Genomic DNA, 6536 nt, shown 5'->3' on the forward strand with positions numbered 1-6536 from the left:
GATAGACGGGGCAACTTTTTCAGGCAATGTTGCTTGGTTGCATTGAGGATGGATAACAAATTTCTATCTGGGTGTTTTAGATCTGTCATGGGCCCTGTGTCTCATCTGGCTGCCTGTTGACGGCAACATTTCCCAAAGTTGCATGGCAACATTGCTCAAAAAGTTGCCCCATGTATCATCAGACAGAAACCTTGACTGTTGCACATGCTTTGTATGAGAGGACAACAGTGAAGGTACTGGATCTGGAAAGACTGCTTATAGACCTTTTACCTGACTGAATGAGTGATATATATATATAAAAAATACTATGAAAAACACAGTATTCACATATTAAAGACAGATACTAAAGTTGAAAAAAGGGGGAAACACCCAAAACTAAACTCAACAAAACACAAACAATTTGAAATTCAACAAAACAAAATACATAAAACTTAAAACATAAAACTAAACTATTAACAGCACCCATACATCAAATAAAACAAAACGAAACAAAACTCAAAATGAAACAAAAAATCGTTCAACAAAAAAATAAACAAATCAAAACAAAATTCAACAAGACATAAAGCAAGACACGCAAAACCTAAAGCATAAAACACAAAAGTAAACTATTAACAATCAGCACACATCAATAAAATAAAAATAAAAAAATGTAACAAAACAATAAAAAAAAAAAAAAAATTAAAACACAAAACTAAACTATTAACAATCAGCAGCCACGCATCAATAAAACAACAAAGCAAAAACACACAAAAATCAACAAAACAAAAGAACACAAAATAAAAAAACAAACAACAAAAAAACATATAAAACCTAAAACACAAAAGTTAACTATTAACAATCAGCACACGTCAATAAAAAAATAAAAAATATTACACTAAACCAAATAAAAACAAAAAGGTGAAAAAATTAAACCGTAAACAAAACAAACAAATATAAACACTCAAAACAAAAAGATCCTGACATGGTTTGAAGAAGATCTGACATGATGATTTATTATGATCTAAAGCAACAGTAACTGTAGTAACTATGGCATTTTTGTGGAAACTGTTATTTCCATTATAAATTAGTGTAAAGGAAGGAACAGTCTGGCAAAGAGAAGCATTCTGTTGTTGGCCTTGATAACATAAATAACGTAACGTGTGAAGGAAAGAATAAAGGAAGTGATATTACAGCACAACAAATGTTCCCAGTCATTTCCCAGATTACCACGCAGTAATGCCTCTCTAAAGAGGGTCTTCACCATATGCTCTCAGTCAGAACCTGACCTAAAAAAGTCCTGTCAAGGAATTTCTCAGAAACATCAACAGGCTTTTCCCCTCTGCTTTGGCAGCACTGATTCCATCATCTAAAGAGGATAAATCTGCTACTAAAACTTAAGTGGCCCAATGTACATGTTCAAAGCGTGATTGGTTGCTCGAGTTCTGGTGACATAACTATATAAAATGTCCACTAAAACATTTAAAAGCAACAGAACTGGTATATTCAGCCAGACCAAAACCTTTTTCAGATGTAATTAAAAATATATAACAGCATTAGGGAAACCACACTGAGTTTTTGCCAGTTTTGCCCGTGCAGCATGAGGCCAGATTAACTGGGCTTTTGAAATGTAATGGTGTTTATAACAGAACCAATCAAAGCAAAGTTTCCTGTTTGAATATTATGACCTTGATCCATCTTCTCAAGCTCCCTGGTGTATAAAGTGCAAATGAAAAAGTAATATTCCCCTTATGAACCGAACTGCAACAACAAAAGCATTTTCCGCCTCAAACGCTGCAAAACTCATTCATGTGTTTAAATAGAGACGGTTCACTTTCTCTCCTGAGTTTAAATCTAATTATACTGGCTGGAGTAATTAATCTTATTAAACTATTAACCTTGTGAGACTGTGCTCCAAGTTAACAAGGGAACGAGGTATAAAAATGCATTTTTGTCTGCATGGATTGAGCCTTCATTAAAGAGAAGATTAATACAACACACAAGCTTCAGTCGAAAGGATCTGCTGTGTGGGTTTGACCTTGGCTTGTCATTTTTAATAGGTGATCAAACTTTCTGAACAGGAGATTAGCCAATGGGAAGAGACCATATGTCACCCTTGACCTTGCCATATCCTTCCTGACCCTTCTACTTAGCACGTGCAGGATGAATGGCATAATCAGCTGGTTTGACCCCGGGGTCAAAGTTGACCGAAGTATGTTGCATTTCCTGTGAGCTTGTGAGCGGACGGAAGCACTAGCATTAGCTATTGTTATTTATTTATTTTTTATTTATGCCTTTACTGTCAGTTTTGATCAATTTAATACATCTTTGCCAAATAAAAGTATTATTTATTGCAAAGAATAAATAAATAAATAAAGGCCCATAAAACTGAACGTATGTATATACTCCAGAAAGAAATATATGTATATATTGTTTTACATTATTTATTTATATATTAAATTGCTATAAATTGTTTTACCTTTTAAACAAATAATTATTCTTTTCAGCTTATTCTATATGATTTTAAGATCTTAAAATAATTCCTACAATTTTAGTACAATCTCAGACAGTTGGCTGATGTTACCCTGGTGACAAATTTAAATAATGAGAATGTGCAACAACAATGTTCATTACATCAGAGAAAACCAAACATTAGAGAAAATGCACAAATGGCCCATTATTTTTTTAAATAGCTGTTGCCAATATGCACAGAGCAGAGATGCAAATGGAAAATGAAATGAACTCAAAATTTTTAAAACATGACTTTTTTTTATTATTGTTTATTATCCCTTGACATGGCTGTTGTTAAATATTGAAATAAATGCAAAGGAGAATTACCACTAAAGTTATTTTAGTCAAGTGAGATATTGGCCATCAATCTCAAAATGACCAAATATTGATAGATTAATCGATAAATAGTTGATACATTAATCTATCTCAACTCGCTGATTCACTGTGGTTCGAGTTTGGCTTGTCATTTCCTGATCCTGTTTCTCCCCTTGCCCTTATTTCCTGTCCTCTCTTGAATATTGCTGTCAAATGGCCTAAAAATAAAGAAATACATTTGGTAACAACAAGGCGCACATACACACAGTTAAACCACCACTCAAACTATCCACCTCAACACATTCAACAGAAACAAAACAATAAATGCACCAGCCCAGGATCAAAAAAAAGAGAGAAAATTTATCTTTTAAAAAACTGCTAATTATTCCATAAGCTGTGATGTGAATGATGAATGAGTGACTTGAGATATGTGGGGTCACAGCCACTCCAGACTAGATTGGATTAGGACGCAGCAGATTTCATTACAACCGAGCTTTTCTTTTCTCTTTTCAAGGCTTTGGTTATTGATCGATCTCTGAAGCTCATCACATTGTAACGGTCACTTCTGACACTATTGTTCCCTGAAGAGGAGCGATATGATATGCTAAGAACACAAATACAATGAAGACATGAATGGTTACTGGATACAATCTATTCCACAAAGCATTGTATGAATGGATATGGCTTATAGTTTATGACAAATAACATGTCCATAAACTTCTCACATGAAGATTTTTGGTTCAAAGGTATGCAGGAGACATTTTTTTTAATATCTCCCTCAATTGGGGCGTAGTGCCAATTTGCCTCAAAAGTGCCATTCTGTTCCAAAGATGTTGAGTCCAGTCTTCTTAAATGATTTTCGCCCAGTGGCCCTTACACCAATCATAATTAAAGGTTTGGAGCAGCTGGGTATGCAGCACGTTACGGGGCTGTTTACACAACAAGGTTTTCAGCCAAAAACGGGAAACTTTTATGCATTTACTGAAAACGGGTTTCAAAGTGCACGTTTTTTAAAACGCCACCGTTGTCGTCTCCATGCAAACTCCCAAAGCGGGAATCATTGAATACATTGACGTCATGACTATGCATAGTATGTGTTAGGTATGTAGACATGTACAGTACGTGTCGATTTTAAAGGCAAGTGCGAACAAACATACACAACAATGGCGGAGTACATGGTACTGTTGTTGCTGCTCAAGAGTTTGCTAACGCTTCTTCAGCAAAGTGTGGATTTACTTCACCAATATTACAACCAACAGCGGTGACGCATCATATCATACATATAATCGGTAGTACCCTACAGGGACTGTTTACTAACAAGGTGACAGTGCCAACTACTGGCCTGGCGTACGTAATACAGTGTTTCTGGCTGTTTTCGCAGATATTAGTAAACTCTAATCGTTTTGAAAATGTTGTACACGTGAAACAAAAAAAAAATGCAAGGGAAAAAATAGCAATTTTGGACTACAACTGATAAAGCGATCATTGAAAATCATTTGAAATTTGTGTCGATACGCAATAAATAGAACGCAGCAGCAGTTTTCTGTCAAGGATTTGTTGTGTCACGCTGCATCCAGTGTAGACAGTTCACTTACAAAACCAACCAATCTACAGAGGATGCCGTTTCTACTATACTCCGTGTCATGCTCACGCACTAAGAGAAGAAGAACATTAATGCCCGGATCCTTTTCACTGATTTCAGTTTGGCTTTTAATATGATTATTGAACAACAGTTGGTGGAGAAGCTGAGGATGCTAGGAGTAGACACAAGCACATGCAACTGGCTTCTTAACTTCTTGACACTGCAGCTGCTGAAAGTCAAGGTGGACAGTGATGTTTCAAGAACCATCACAGTGAGTTCGGGCTCTCCGCAAGGCTGCGTCTTGAGACCCCTGTGGTTCTGCCTGCTAACCCATGACTGTACTGCAAGAGTAAGCACCAACCATATTATCAAGTATGCTGATGATACAACAGTAGTGGGTCTCATAAGTGACAATGATGAGGCTGCATACAGGAGCAGTTTACATCATGGTGCACTCTCAGACAAAAAAAAAAAAAAAGATAGAAAAGTTGTCACTGGAGTGTTACCTTTTCAGAAGGCACACCTTTGTACCAAAAGAGTCCATGATTGTACCTTAAAGGTACATATTAGGAAAAGTGACAGCTGTTGTACCTTTTTTCTGAGAGTGTGTAGACTTCATAAACTTGCCCTCAATGTGGACAAAACAAAGGAGATGGTAGTAGATTTTAGGAGAGGCAACCACCTACTCTTACTACTAACCATTGATGGTGCTGTCGAATTGTTGTGAAGCTCTGATTGTTCTTTAAAATGTGCCATATTTCCAGCTCCTACTCATATTCTTGAAGAAATATATTCATCAATTAAAAAAGTAGACCAATGTCCTTGTTTTTTCTGAATTTGAAGGCAAAGTTCATTCAAGTTCAGTACCTGATATACTTCCAAAAGTTCCACTATTCCAAAGTTTAAAAACACTTGCTTTTTGCTTGTGCATCTCAATCACAGGTAGCTGTGCTATATATAATGGTTTTATATATAGTGAAATAACAAAAATTGGGCAGTTTCCTAGATCAAGGGGCAAAAGAGCATACCTGACACATTTCACCCCAAATATCTGATAAATTCGGGAGATTCTGGTAATGTGAAACTTCTTCAGTTATGTTTTTAATGCAACAATAATTATTAATATGTCCTGAAATAAAGATCTGATCAAAAAGGTAAAGTGGATTTGTGTATAAGGTGTGCAGAATACCCTGTGTGATAAGTTATTTATTTCAAAATGTTTTTAAAATACATTTTACCAACTTGTAGAATATTAATACTTTTAAAATTTTCAACTTAACATTAAACTTAAAAAAAATAATGGAAGAGACACAACAAAAATATTATAAATTGTGTCCAAACATCTGTTTTTCTGTTGTGAATGTTAATTAAAAAAAAAAAAAAAAACAGAAAGAAAGTCAGCACTTGGTGCGTTGAGTCAGCAGAGGGCAGCAGTAAACTGCACAGAGATGTGTGCCACTCCCAGAGCTGCCCCAGTCCCACCCAGTCATTGTTCATTCTAGCTTTGATTTGGCTTCTGACTCGGAAGAAAGTGTTACCGTTAATACTGTTAAATCAGGTGTTAGGAAATCAGGTGATTTGCCTCAAGGAACTCTGTAAAAGAAACCTAAATGTATTCACCGAAACCGTGACTCACCAAAAGCCCGATGCATTAGAGAGCAAGACTAAACTTAATGACCGAAACCAGCACGTGTATGACTTATTGTAGTGTTCTAAAGAGCTCATTTGTATCAGTTCTATAGAGCAGTTCTGGGAATTTCCTGACAATGGTTTGCAGAGATGCAGATGACTGAGGCAGTTTCCTAAAGCAAAGGTCCATTCAGAAACTTACAAACACCTGCAATGAGTGTGTGATTCTGTTCATTAAATACTGAATACTTTCAGAAAGTTGACGTGTCCGGCAGTGTGACATGCTATAATGCATCAAAACCAGATAAAAGCGTTTTTAAGCATTTTGCTCTTTCTTTTATAAAGATATATACATGCTGCTTTATGAGCACATACTGATTTAGAGATTACTTGGCTTAATTTATACAAATATATACACTAAGGGATTAGTATTTATGAAGTGATTATGAGTGATCTGAAAATATACTGTGGTGTATCCAAGAAAAAAAAAACAAAGACAAATATTTTCCTTACTTCAGTTCAA

The sequence above is a fragment of the Carassius auratus genome, unplaced genomic scaffold (genome assembly GCF_003368295.1).
Source record: "Carassius auratus strain Wakin unplaced genomic scaffold, ASM336829v1 scaf_tig00005214, whole genome shotgun sequence".
Classification (NCBI taxonomy): domain Eukaryota; kingdom Metazoa; phylum Chordata; class Actinopteri; order Cypriniformes; family Cyprinidae; genus Carassius; species Carassius auratus.